Raw genomic sequence first — 15,000 nt, forward strand, 5'->3', positions numbered from 1 at the left:
CGGATAAAACTCTACCATTGCAGCCAAAACATGGCTAGTGACAATAGCTCCCAGCCAAATGATCCCCTCCATTCTTATAATTACTCTGCCAGAGCGGATGCTTCACCCCACGTGTTGTTTTAATGGCCTTACCGACGCTTTGCAGCTCCACTTACTGCAGATTCTTCCGCCGTGTTTGGAATCATAATGACCCACGAGGTCACAAATCGCAATTATTCTTCATTATTCATGATTGTGGTGATTATTTTCATAGTTCACTAATTAAATAACAGAAAACTGTGGGAAAGAGAAAAAAAATTCCTATTTTAACTCCCATAAAGGCAAGTTGACGTGTTTAAATGGCCAAAGTGTTAATGACCATCATGAGACAGACAAAACCAGCATTTTTTATGGTGATTTATTGACCTTTATTTATCCGGGTTATCCCATTGAGACGTTCAGGATCAATCACAAGAGACACCCGGTGGACAGAAGACAACATGCCGTGCTTCATAGCCTGCTGTCAGTGTGAGCGTATAGAACGGTGTCATCGGCATAGAGCTGTAACGACGCACCAGTAATATTCTGGCCTCCATCATTAATATGAGTCGTGAAGAGAGGCGGTCCTAAAGCGGAGCCTTGAGGGACGCCTCTGGGGGGACGGTGGACAGACCGCCGTCCCCGCTCACTTTGCTGACGACTGAAAACGAAGCCGAGAGGAACGACGCGAGTTTGTGGAGAGACGAGGAGACTGAAACGATACCAGGAGACGAACAACTCTGCAGAATCCCACGAGCACAGAGTGGAACTGGTGATGTCATCACCGTGAGTCCAGAGTCGTTTTCAGGTCTCAATGTTTAAAAAAAACCTCTTCATACTCAACTATCAACAAACTTAAAAGACTCAACGATCAGTCATCAAAGTTAGATTCTGGTTCTGACATGAGATCCAGTTTGTATCCGCTTCAGTTGGAGTTTCACACCTTTACATTTGTTTAACTGACGATATTGTGTAGAATTGTACGAGTGTCTCAGGACGATTGGAAGAATTCTTACCATTGTGCAAAATGATTCTTTGCCAATGATGCAGATAAAAGAGAAACGATTCCTGACTCTATGAAAACCGTCGTCATGGCGATAAAGTACCTGCTGCCTGATGTGAAGACCAACCTTCATGTGGACGTCGTGTCTTTCAGGACGCGTCCTCCGTCTTCCGCTACGATATCCAGGACGTCTCTGCTGCAGGAAACGCAGCCGTGCAGCAGAGACGCCTTGTTTTTCTCCTTCATGCTCCAGCGGGTGATGAATGTTTTCTGTTGCTTGGGATTCTTCCTCTTCCTCTTCGTCTTCCATTGTTTTCCAAGCAAATCTCATGTTTGAAATTGATTCACGACGATGCAGGAGTGTGAAATACAGCATCGTCTCAGACATTATTCCTACATGGAAAATTAATCAGTGATACATTACTTCTATTAACGCCGTATACATTTGTTCTGGTATTAAAAGCAGTTATAAATACAGATTTGAATTGACGTCATTTCAGTCTCGTCAAGACAGAAACAAAGGCGCCTTGATATTTAATTGTACGGATGCTAATTAAGCAATATTTGTTTCTGTATTTCTACTGTGATGTTGTAATTTGCCTTGTTAAAGTAAAAAACTCAATAAATATATATATATATATAAAGAAAAAGACAGAAACAAACACAACGATAACAAAACGATCTATGATCCTTTGAATTTATACACACAATACACACATATATTCACACCTATCTATACACACACGAGTGTGTATGTGTGTGTGTGTGTGTGTGTGTGTGTGTGTGTGTGTGTGTGTTGTGTGTGTGTGTGTGTGTGTGTGTGTGTGTGTGTGTGTGTATATATATAAACACCGTTATGTTATTCAACATGACATGTATGGAAATGGAGAAGTTGCAAGTTCTAAATTATTTATTTATTTAGTTATAGTTAGTTAGCTAGTTAGTTAGTTAGTTAGTTGTGAAGCACTTTGCATTGCAATCTGTACGAAAAGTGTGGTATCAATAAAGTTGGACTTGATTAGCTGACGTGCCGGTGAAGGCAGGCGGTGCCAGCTTTGTTTCGTCCGTACTTACAGAACTGCGTTTTGACGGACTTTCCGTTAGCGTGTCACGCTTTTCGCCAGACGCGTCGCCGTGGCGACGGCGGACGTCTGAATACAGGCTGCCGTTAAAAGCGAAGCTCGCCGGCGTGCAGCGGCGTGCTCTGTTGTTTTGTGCCTCGGCGAGTCTCAGCAGAAGGGACGTGTTTGTGGACGCACCCCCCCCCCCCCCCCCCCCCCCCCCCCCCCCCCACCCCCCCCCCCCCCCCCCCCCCCGGGGGGGGGAGGGGCGCGGGGGGGCCACTGAGAAAAACACTCTGATGAAGCCCCGTGGCTTCCCGAGGCCCCCGGAGGCCTCCTGCCTTAACGACGCGCCTCCGCTGGGATCAGCTTGTGTACGATCAAGAGCCTCAGATCCTCGCCTGTATTTTCCCACTTCCTGGTTAACGACTCCGCGGCGCCGTTAAAGCTGCGACCTCTGGATGAGGCCCGGCGCCGCCGCCATCGACAAAGCCGTGCCGGGGAACCGGCTCCTCATTAAAAATCTAAACCTGTGAATCATTAAGTTTCTCAAGGACGTCCGGACCTTCGCGGCTGCAGGGTCTCGGCGCCGGTCGACTCTCAGGTTCGTCCCGACGTTGACGACTGGTCGTCCTCGGCAACACGACACGAAAAACCTGTGGCTCAACCTGAAGCGTACTATATATATATATATATATATATAATATAGTTCAAGTACTCTGGAATGGAACGTTAAAATAGCGTCCCGATAGTCTTCACATTCTTTATTTTCCTTTATTTGAGTCAATGTAAATGTACCAGAGCTACTTTCCATCTGGAGTCCTCGTTCATTTAAAACTGTTATTTACAAACAAACATGGACATAGAATATATACATTATATTCAAACCACCCCTGCAAAAAAAAAAAAAAAATGTATTGTGGCTCATTTACTAAAGACTGAAATGTCTTTATTTTTGCAAAACCAAACAATTGCTATGAAAAATTGGTCCAATCTGGACGTGGAGTCGTTATTAATGAAACCTTCTGCTGGAGAAAATGTCCAGAATCTTCTCCTGTTTCTGTTGCATTCTGGGTATTTTCACAAAGTCCAGACCTTCGTGAGCTGCAGGGTCTCGGCGCCGGTCGACTCTGAAGTTCGTCCCTCCACCCTCCTCCTCCACCCTCCTCCCTCCACCTCCTCCCTCCTCCCTCCACCCTCCTCCCATCCACCTCCTCCCTCCTCCCTCCACCCCCCGTCTCCTCCCATCCTCCCCTCCACCTCCTCCCCTCCCCCTCACCTCCTCCCTCCCTCCCCTCACCCTCCCTCCCCTCCACCTCCTCCTCCTCCCTCCACCCTCCTCCCTCCACCTCCCTCCTCCTCCCTCCACCCTCCTCCTTCACCCCCCCCCTCCTCCTCCCTCCACCGCCCCTTCTCCTCCCTCCTCCCCCACCCCTCCCCCACACCCTTCCTCCCTCCTCCCTCCACCCCCCCTGTCTCCTCCCTCTCCCCTCCACACTCCTCCCTCCTCCCTCCACCCCCCCTGTCTCCTCCCTCCTCCTCCTCCTCCCTCCACCTCCTCCCTCCTCCCTCCACCCTCCACCTCCTCCCTCCTCCCTCCACCCCCCCTGTCTCCTCCATCCTCCTCCTCCCTCCACCTCCTCCTCCTCCTCCTCCCTCCTCCCTCACCCCCCTGTCCTCCTCCCTCCTCCCTCCTCCTCCTCCTCCTCCTCCTCCTCCTCCCTCCTCCTCCTCCCTCCACCCCCCCTGTCTCCTCCCTCCTCCCTCCACCTCCTCCCCTCCCCTCCTCCCTCCACCTCCTCCCTCCACCCCCCTGTCTCCTCCCTCCTCCCTCCACCTCCTCCGACTCCTCCTCTCCCTCCACCTCCTCCCTCCTCCTCCTCCCTCCACCCCCCCTGTCTCCTCCTCCTCCCTCCACCTCCTCCTCCTCCCTCCAACCTCCTCCTCCACCTCCTCCCTCCTCCCTCCACCCCCCTGTCTCTCCCTCCTCCCTCCACCTCCTCCCTCCTCCTCCTCCCTCCTCCCTCCTCCCTCCACCCCCCCTGTCTCCTCCTCCACCCCCCCTGTCTCCTCCCTCCTCCCTCCACCTCCTCCCTCTTCCTCCTCCTCCTCCCTCCACCTCCTCCCTCCTCCCTCCACCCCCCTGTCTCCTCCCTCCTCCCTCCACCTCCTCCCTCTTCCTCCTCCCTCCTCCCTCCACCTCCTCCCTCCTCCCTCCTCCCTCCTCCCTCCTCCCTCCACCCCCCCTGTCTCCCTCCCTCCACCCCCCCTGTCTCCTCCCTCCTCCCTCCACCTCCTCCCTCCTCTCCTCCCTCCTCCTCCACCTCCTCCCTCCTCCGTCCACCCCCCTGTCTCCTCCTCCTCCTCCTCCCTCCTCCCTCCACCCCCTGTCTCCTCCCTCCTCCTCCTCCCTCCTCCCTCCACCTCCTCCCTCCTCCCTCCACCCCCCCGTCTCCTCCCTCCTCCCTCCACCTCCTCCCTCCTCCTCCTCCCTCCTCCCTCCTCCCTCCACCTCCTCCCTCCTCCTCCTCCCTCCTCCCTCCACCTCCTCCCTCCTCCCTCCACCCCCCCGTCTCCTCCCTCCTCCCTCCACCTCCTCCCTCCTCCTCCTCCCTCCTCCCTCCACCTCCTCCTTCTCCCTCCTCCCTCCACCTCCTCCCTCCTCCCTCCACCCCCCCTGTCTCCTCCCTCCTCCCTCCTCCTCCTCCCTCCACCTCCTCCCTCCTCCCTCCACCCCCCGTCTCCTCACTCCTCCCTCCACCTCCTCCCTCCTCCTCCTCCCTCCTCCCTCCTCCCTCCACCCCCCCTGTCTCCTACCTCCTCCCTCCACCTCCTCCTCCTCCCTCCTCCCCCGCCCTTTTAAAAGCACTACTCTTTTATTTATATGGGGGGGGAGGCGGCTCAGCGGAATAGCCGGAGTCAAGTCCAGTGAAGCTGTGCTGTCTTTACCCATCTGAGCACCGCACACACACACACACACACACACACACACACACACACACACACACACACACACACACACACACACACACACACACACACACACACACACACACACACACACACACACACACGGCCTCGGCTCCCTCCAGTTCAGGACCTTAAATGTTCAGTGAGTAAATTATAGTTTGACTCAGGAAGCGCAGCAGCAGAAGTTCAAGACGAAGAGCAGTGCAGTGACTCGTTGGCAGCAGTGCAGTGACTCGTTGGCAGCAGTGCAGTGACTCGTTGGCAGCAGTGCAGTGACTCGTTGGCAGCAGTGCAGTGACTCGTTGGCAGCAGTGCAGTGACTCGTTGGCAGCAGTGCAGTGACTCGTTGGCAGCAGTGCAGTGACTCGTTGGCAGCAGGATGAACGGCGGCGCCGCCACTTTTCCCTCCGACACCGTTTAATAGCCGACATCACCGCGGGCCTATTATCTGGAGCGGCGGCAGGCCAGGCCTTCCTCCATAACAACACAACCCAGCTGCTCCACATCAGTAGGGGGGGGGGGGAGGGGTGGAGGAGGAGGGGGGGGGGGGGGTGATGTCTTTTTATTATTGATTTGGCCAACATTTCTCTGTGACTCGGACTCATAATAGACGTATCAGTGAACACATGGGGGTCGCTGGCCTCTCTGCAGGGAAACACTGCAGCTGCTGGAGCCACGGGTCAGTCAGTCAATCAATCAATCAATCAATCAATCAATCAATCAATCAATCAATCAAACTTTTTTTCTATAGCCCTTTACAATAACGCAGTGGAACCCAAAGTGCTTTACAACAAAGCGATAAAAACAATGCATTAAGAAAGAAATACAAGGATAATACATAAAAACAGTAAATAAAACCCAGGTCTGACTGGTGGAGGAGCGACGGTGCTGCAGGTTGGTGGAGCTTCCAGAGATTCATAAAAAACAGAGCATACAGAATAAATACGCTGCATTAGACAGAGTTAAAAGCCAACCTTAAAAAAATGTGTTTTCAGCTTTGATTTATGAGTCGATATGAGTCGGAGGAATCGCTTCGCCTGTGAAGTTAAGAAAAGAGAGGGAAACAGTATAAATGCGACATAATGAGGCCCCGGTTACACGACAACGTTTCACATGACGACACCTCATCTGTTAAAAAAAAAAAAAAAAGGGAGTGTGTTTTTACTGCAGCTGCACATTAATGACCCTGAAGTTAGTCTGCCGGGTCACTGGAGGGCGCTGTGGCTGGATTCTGTAGTGACACTACACATTATTGTGCAGAGAAGAAAACGCTATAAACATGAAGAACATGGAGGAAACCAGACATCCTCCATGTCAGAGGAGGAAGATGCTCTGTAATCTGGTGTTAGAGGAGGAAGAGGCTCTATAATCTGGTGTTAGAGGAGGAAGATGCTCTATAATCTGATGTTAGAGGAGGAAGATGCTCTATAATCTCATGTTTGAGGAGGAAGATGCTCTATAATCTGGATTAGAGGAGGAATATGCTCTATAGTCTGGATTAGAGGAGGAAGATGCTCTATAATCTGGATTAGAGGAGGAAGATGCTCTATAATCTGATATTAGAGGAGGAAGATGCTCTATAATCGGGTGTTAGAGGAGGAAGATGCTCTATAATCTGGTGTTAGAGGAGGAAGATGCTCTTTAATCTGGATTAGAGGAGGAAGATGCTCTATAATCTGGAGTAGAGGAGGAAGATGCTCTATAATCTGGTGTTAGAGGAGGAAGGTGCTCTTTAATCTGGATTAGAGGAGGACGTTGTTCTATAATCTGGAGTAGAGGAGGAAGATGCTCTATAATCGGGTGTTAGAGGAGGAAGATGCTCTATAATCGGGTGTTAGAGGAGGAAGATGCTCTATAATCTGGTGTCAGAGGAGGAAGATGCTCTATAATCTGATGTTAGAGGAGGAAGATGCTCTATAATCTGGTGTTAGAGGAGGAAGATGCTCTATAATCGGGTGTTAGAGGAGGACGATGCTCTATAATCTGGTGTCAGAGGAGGAAGATGCTCTATAATCTGATGTTAGAGGAGGAAGATGCTCTATAATCTGATGTTAGAGGAGGAAGATGCTCTATAATCTGATGTTAGAGGAGGAAGATGCTCTATAATCTGGTGTTAGAGGAGGAAGATGCTCTATAGTCTGGTGTTAGAGGAGGAAGATGCTCTAAAATCTGGTATTAGAGGAGGAAGATGCTCTATAATCTGATGTTAGAGGAGGAAGATGCTCTATAATCTGGTGTTAGAGGAGGAAGATGCTCTTTAATCTGGATTAGAGGAGGAAGATGCTCTATAGTCTGGATTATAGGAGGACGTTGTTCTATAATCTGGAGTAGAGGAGGAAGATGCTCTATAATCTGGTGTTAGAGGAGGAAGATGCTCTTTAATCTGGATTAGAGGAGGAAGATGCTCAAAGTTGAACCGATGAGAAATATTAAACTGTGTGAAATAATACAAATTTTAAAAAAGGGAACAGTGAGTATTCACTGAAGGCTGAGTTGTGGCGGCTCCACTGCTAGCGGCTCCACTGCTAGCGTCTCCGCTGCTAGCGGCTCCACGTTTAAAGCTCCACGTTGTTTATGTGCGACCGCGACTCCTGTCAGCGTGACAAAACGCCGGGCGCCGGATAAATTAGCCGGCTTGAGGTTTCTGCTCTCCTGACACGAGCGGGTTGGATTACGGGCTGGAATCCTCACTCTCTGCAGTAAATGACTCTCCTCCTCCTGTTGACCAGAATCTTTTATTGATCAGCTGATGATGTGATGTGAAGGATTAATCTGACGGCCGTGTCGTAAAGTGAGTGGCAGGTCTTTAATTTGGGAGGGTTCAGGCTTTTATAGTGCTGTTCAGCGCCCGGACCGTCCGTAAATCTAAATCCACTCATGCTGCGTCGCAGATAGAAGTACAATTGATGAAAATATTCTGTCCCATGATCCGCAGGCAGCTCCTCCTCTAATGACACTTCAGAATCCACTATGTGCTCAGATATTCCTTATTTATGGTTGGATTGCCGCGATCAAGACGATATTTGCTTGACGAACGCTCAGCGCTGCAGTGGAGGAAACGTAGAAGATTAGAATTACATTCCAGAGGTGATCGAAACTGTATTTAAAGGGGAAATATTTTTTTTTAAGCTCCTGCAGAAATTGTGCAAAACTGAAAATGAACAAATAGACGGCGCTTCCAGGTTGTAATTGCCCACGTGGAAAGAACCTACACGAGGATATATGTGCATATATGAAACATATACGCAGTTTATATGCACATATATGCTGCATATATGCGTATATATGCCACATATAGGCAAAATTGAGGTGCATATATGTGAATATACAGGCCATATAGGTCTCCTGTACGGCTTCTTTATTTCCACACATATATATACACATATATATACACACACACACACACATATATATATATATATATATATATATATATATATATATATATATATAGCCTATATCTCACTTTGGCAACTATCATACATTATCAAGGCAATAACAGAACATAGAACATATAGGTGCATATATGCACACATATATACGTGCATATATGTGCCTATATAGGTACCTGTATGCACATATATGTGTACACATATATGTGCATATATATATATATATATGCACATATATGTGTACACATATGTGCATATATGTATATGTAATATAGGAAAATGGCCAATTTTATATATGTCACATATATTAAAACATATATGTTTATATCGGTTCTTTCCATGTGGGTGTTCTGCAGGTTGTTCGTTCAGCTCCGTCCACGCCGCCACACTTTTAAGTGAAAACGCCGAACTTCTGTAGGGTTTCTGGAGTCTGTGTTGAAAAACCGCTCGTCGCCATGGCAACGGGGAGAAATGCAGCTGTTTTTGAAAATGTTTTGTTCGTTTTAAGGTTTCAGGTCGTAAATATCGATCCAGAGCGCCGATATGGGCTTCAGAGTAACAGGAAAACAATACTAATCCTCCAAAATCACAAGTATTGTAGTTTTATCAACTGATGAACAACTTCAGAACAAGCGCCGCTCGTTTCTCAGGTACTAAGAGTCGTTCCTCAGGTACTAAGAGTCGTTCCTCAGGTACTAAGAGTCGTTCCTCAGGTACGAAGAGTCGTTCCTCAGGTACTAAGAGTCATTCCTCAGGTACTAAGAGTCGTTCCTCAGGTACTAAGAGTCGTTTCTCAGGTACTAAGAGTCGTTCCTCAGGTACTAAGAGTCGTTCCTCAGGTACGAAGAGTCGTTCCTCAGGTACTAAGAGTCATTCCTCAGGTACTAAGAGTCGTTTCTCAGGTACTAAGAGTCGTTCCTCAGGTACTAAGAGTCGTTCCTCAGGTACTAAGAGTCGTTTCTCAGGTACTAAGAGTCGTTTCTCAGGTACTAAGAGTCGTTCCTCAGGTACTAAGAGTCGTTCCTCAGGTACTAAGAGTCGTTCCTCAGGTACTAAGAGTCGTTTCTCAGGTACTAAGAGTCGTTTCTGAGGTACTAGGAGCGTTCCTCAGGTACTAAGAGTCGTTTCTCAGGTACTAAGAGTCGTTTCTGAGGTACTAGGAGCGTTCCTCAGGTACTAAGAGTCGTTTCTCAGGTACTAAGAGTCGTTCCTCAGGTACTAAGAGTCGTTCCTCAGGTACTAAGAGTCGTTCCTCAGGTACTAAGAGTCGTTTCTCAGGTACTAAGAGTCGTTTCTCAGGTACTAAGAGTCGTTTCTCAGGTACTAAGAGTCGTTTCTCAGGTACTAAGAGTCGTTCCTCAGGTACTAAGAGTCGTTCCTCAGGTACTAAGAGTCGTTCCTCAGGTACTAAGAGTCGTTTCTCAGGTACTAAGAGTCGTTTCTCAGGTACTAAGAGTCGTTTCTGAGGTACTAGGAGCGTTCCTCAGGTACTAAGAGTCGTTCCTCAGGTACTAAGAGTCGTTCCTCAGGTACTAAGAGTCGTTCCTCAGGTACTAAGAGTCGTTCCTCAGGCCAGTAAACACACAAACAGCCTTCAGCCTCTGAGCATCACAAAGAAATCGTTATGTAGTTTCTCTAAAGAAAAGAGACGCTGAGGTCCGTTTCTATTGTCCAACACCTGAAAACACACACACACACACGTGCTATTAGCAACATTAGCGGTAGCATTGTTCGCCGGGTGACCAGGCTGGAAACGTGAAGTGGAAATGAAAGGAACGATTAGAAAGCAGGAGGAGGAGAACTTTTCGGGGACAAAGACTTTGAAGCTTTAATGGAAAGTCTTTCCTTGTGCAGACGGCCGGACGGTCTAGATCCCGTCTGCTTGACGTAAACAAACCAGCAAGAACATTCAATTCTCCCAATTCGTCAACGGGCCTGAAGAGATTTTAAAGCGAAGCACACTTCCCGTGAGGTGGGGAGGTTGTGGAGAACGCAATGTGAGTTAGCTGCGGGACAAATCCCATCGTTGACTTTGTGAAAGTGGCGATATTTACTTCTAACGCGACAAATGTTTCTTCAAACAAACACATAAGTGAGTTCCAGTACTTATGGTTCCTCGGCTTGCGGAGCTTTGCGAACATTAACACCGTCATTGTTCCTCGACTCCGCGGACATCAAACGCGTTTAATTGGCTAATTTATCCCGTGATGGTCGGGGATCCGGGGGCCGGTCCTCTGCTCACACCTTTGATGGAATAATTGGCCGTTTTCGGCACATAATGAACATGCAAATGAGTAGAAGTTCCTTTTGAAGCGATTAGCTAGCGCCGAATAAAGTCGCGGATCAAAGACGGCGCCGCCTCGTGCCGCCGGAGTTTCAGTGTGTGCAAAGAGAAGTGGATTCAGGTTGTGGGTAGTTGGTGGTGGTGTGCAGTACTGCAAGGTCTGGTATCGGTCCCAATCGATACCAATCGATACCAATCCCATGTCCATACTTGTTGATAATCCAGGTTGATGCACAATCCAGATGAATTTCATTCTGCGTGGAAACGTCAGGGAGCGAAGGAGGGATTTGAATTCAAGCTACATGTTAAGCAGATGAAGGAAAAGGGAAATGCAATAGTCTGGAGGTCCAATGTTTAATCCACACATCGATCCATTAATCCCAAATTACTTAGATTATAGGCGGCATCAAATCTAATTGAACTAATGGAAGTTTTACCAGAGGAAATGAACACATCAGATGTTATTTAAAAATGTAAATAAAGCAGAAACTCACTGGTGGAGAGAAAAAAGTCCCGCTATAAAATGTGAACTATCTTTATTTATTGCGTAAATAACATGGAACTTATTATAAAATTATGTATTATTATCATTTATGTTATTTATAGACCAGAGTGACTGAAGTGTTTGATTGGAGTAAAAATGTTGTTTAATCTGAAGACGAGAGCCAGAAATGAGGATCTCAAGACGCTTTTTTTTTTTTTTTTTTTTTTTTTTACCAAACTTCACACAGAAGAACTGAGAAAATATTCAGAGTGAATAAATCTGTTAATGCCAGTTTTTACAGTTTCTCAGAGTGTGAGGACCAAATATTTAAGAGTTCAGTTCATTGAATATACCGAATATACGTTTACCTACCTTTTTTTAAATATTTTCGTTCCTTTGGTTCATTGTTTGCTGAACTTTGATCAGAACTTGGGAGAAAAGCTTGTCGGTAAATTCCTGCGTCTTCTTTTGATCCGAGGCAGAAACAGAGTTCATTTCTTCAATAGTGGATTTAAATAATCACACAAGCAAGAGATTACCAAAATACATATATCAGCGGGGTTCATATTTATACATTTGCTCACGCCACCTCAACTCACACTGGTCAGTTCCTGGTGATGTACGCGTTGCCATGGCGACGTTGCTATTCCTTTGTCTCCAAAACTGCTTCAAACTGGTTCTTGTCAGAGCTCGACGTTCTGGAGGACCAAGTGACCTCTGACCTCTTGTCTTACCTTGACCGTGTTTTTGCAAAGTGGAGCGCCGAGGGGACGCCAACTAGGAACGCCCCCGAACATGAATTTAGAGCTTTGTTATTCCCAACCGAGCAGTGGGAGAAACTCCAGCTGTGTAGAAAGACGACGGAATACGAAGTGTTCAGTCGTCACACAGAAAACAAATGTTTGACTTCTGTGTTCCTCCAGTAGGTGTCGATGTCATCGATATCTGGATCGGTCCGCCCGCCGCTAGCTGGCACGCCGGTATCGTACGAGATGAATAAATAGTTAAAGGGGAGATTTGAGATTCTCCTCAGGCAGCGCGAGATCCAGTTTTCTTTCAGGGGGAACATGTCCATGTTTTGATTTCAAAGCCAAAGATGTGCTTTAAATCAATGCTGCACACATTTTTAATGTAATATTCATGATCTGCTCGGGCTCGTCTCCACTGAGCGCTTCAGAAAAACACCCTCATACAGTACATGTATTCTATTTTCACTCTAATGATGAATGTGATCTATTATTCAGCTAAACGCCTCCCGACACTTTTCTTTTGTTGACCCTGTAAGCATCAGATTTACACTTCTGTCCGATAAAGATCCGTCGGAGGTCCGACCTGTTGAAACTGTCCTTGGACTGTTTCGCTCCTTTTATTACTTCTGGTGAACAACTTTTGTTGGTTTTGAACTTTTCCTCTTCGTTATAATGAAGCAAACACAAACCAAAGTGATCCCATGTTCTCTTTGTGCCAAAGCGCTCTCATGAATATAAAATAAAATGTAATAAATCAAACCTCCAGAGTGTACAACACAGAGGAATCTACATATATAATCATTTTAAAAATAGAGAGACTTGCCAAGCGTGAGCACACACTGAATTAGTGTTAGATCTATTTGCAGGAAATGTCTTCTTTACTCAAAAAAAGCAGCGATGATGAATCCGTATCCAGAAACACATAGAAAGTTACACTTCGTCAAAACTCGGGGATGAACTATTAATGAGGTTTGCGTTCGTCTCCAGGTGAGAAAAACCACGTTGTTGGTTCAGATCAATGAACCAACAACCACTTGATTAACGGGATATTAGCAGCGATCGCTGGTTTAATGAACCGTAGGGAGACTCAGAACCACATAGATGTAGATGCAGAAGAAGCACATACAAATGTAGATTTTTTTTCAGTACCTTCTAGTTCTATAGGTCTATGGCCCTGCTCCTGGTGCTCGTGTCAGTAGCTTCTAGTTCTATAGGTCTATGGCCCTGCTCTTCCTGCTGCTAGCGTCAGTAGCTTCTAGATCTATAGGTCTATGGCCCTGCTCCTCCTGCTGCTAGCGTCAGTAGCTTCTAGTTCTATAGGTCTATGGCCCTGCTCTTCCTGCTGCTAGCGTCAGTAGCTTCTAGTTCTATAGGTCTATGGCCCTGCTCTTCCTGCTGCTAGTGGCAGTAGCTTCTAGTTCTATAGGTCTATGGCCCTGCTCTTCCTGCTGCTAGCGTCAGTAGCTTCTAGTTCTATAGGTCTATGGCCCTGCTCTTCCTGCTGCTAGCGTCAGTAGCTTCTAGTTCTATAGGTCTATGGCCCTGCTCTTCCTGCTGCTAGCGGCAGTAGCTTCTAGTTCTATAGGTCTATGGCCCTGCTCCTCCTGCTGCTAGCGGCAGTAGCTTCTAGTTCTATAGGTCTATGGCCCTGCTCTTCCTGCTGCTAGCGTCAGTAGCTTCTAGTTCTATAGGTCTATGGCCCTGCTCTTCCTGCTGCTAGCGGCAGTAGCTTCTAGTTCTATAGGTCTATGGCCCTGCTCCTCCTGCTGCTAGCGGCAGTAGCTTCTGTTGTCCCTGGTTGTTGTGGTTCAGGGAGGCAATTACCTCTTTTTTTCCACAGATGATTTGAGCCGGGGTTTTAGAATTTCCCCTCTCTGGGACCCGTGTTAAAAAAAACCCTGTTTTCACGCTTCTGAAACCGCCTCACGTGGACGACAGACGGTCCGTCAGTCACCGTGGCTGTCGGTCGATGCAGGACGCTTGTCGGGTTTCAAGAAGACGTATTGGCGCTGAGTCAGCAGTTTGAAGGTCCGTGTGCTGTTAAATCAGTCGGATGTTAAAGGATCGTCTGGTTAGGAAAACGTGGTGAGACGTTCAGAAGACGACAGAGACATTAGAACTACAGACGTGTGAGGACGCACGCTCAAGATCACAACAAGGATGTAGGACGATCTTTACGGACACTGACGACACGAGACCTGCTGGACGACGACAAGAAAAGTCAAAGCCATAACTGTGTCACGACGGTTCGGAGCTGTGAGGATTAACCGCCGAGCAAAGTGATCAAAGTGATCAAAGTGGAGGATTTGGAACCGACTTCTTGGCTCACATTGTCGCCGGAAGGACGAAGAGTGAGAATAAAGCAGACGGAGGAGGGAATCTTACTCTGGGTGGGAACGGGACAGTTTACAAGCCAAAACTGGATTTATCCTCCTCTTCCTCGTCTTCCTCCTCTTCCTCATCTTCTTCTTCTTTGCATTGAAAATTCGACGAACGACGCGTCGCCACAGGAAGCTGGTTCAAACCGGACCTAATAGATGAACAGTTGTAATTCGCGTCTTTCCTCAGACTCCCAGTGACAGACGTCAGATGTGGTTATTTTAGGGATCCGTTATATTCAAACGTACCTGAACGTGACGAACAGTGTAAAATTAAAAAAATAACAACAACGAGACCGCTCGATGCAGTGAGAACATCTTGAAATACAATCCATGTACTGTTTAATCTCAATTTAAGTTGATTAAATCAGAAATGTCGAGTTTACAAGTGTTTGAGTGGAAGGCTCTGGAACGTCATTATTTATCTTAGTTCAGTTAAAGTCCCAGTGAAATGAAGGTTCCACCTCCAGAACACTCTGGTGTCTCTTCTAGAACGTTTTCCTGCTAACTGGCTGAAGGTAAAATGTTAAAACACGACAATCTGAGAGAAAATAGCCGATAAACGGCGCTATTTCCTCTGCTGGGCGGAGCTTCTGACAATAACAGAGTGACATCACGAGTTGTGCACACGCCCAAGTTGTGTTTACATTATGGAGGATCA

General features: G+C 47.4%; 1 protein-coding gene across 1 annotated transcript in view; it reads left to right on the forward strand.

The window, feature by feature from the left end:
* The window catches only part of fstl5 (follistatin-like 5), a gene marked incomplete at both ends in the record, with an annotated part of 142,166 nt that overhangs the window by 3,290 nt on the left and 123,876 nt on the right, over window positions 1–15,000 (forward strand).

Source organism: Blennius ocellaris, assembly GCF_963422515.1.
Source record: "Blennius ocellaris genome assembly, chromosome: 9".
Classification (NCBI taxonomy): Eukaryota; Metazoa; Chordata; class Actinopteri; order Blenniiformes; family Blenniidae; genus Blennius; species Blennius ocellaris.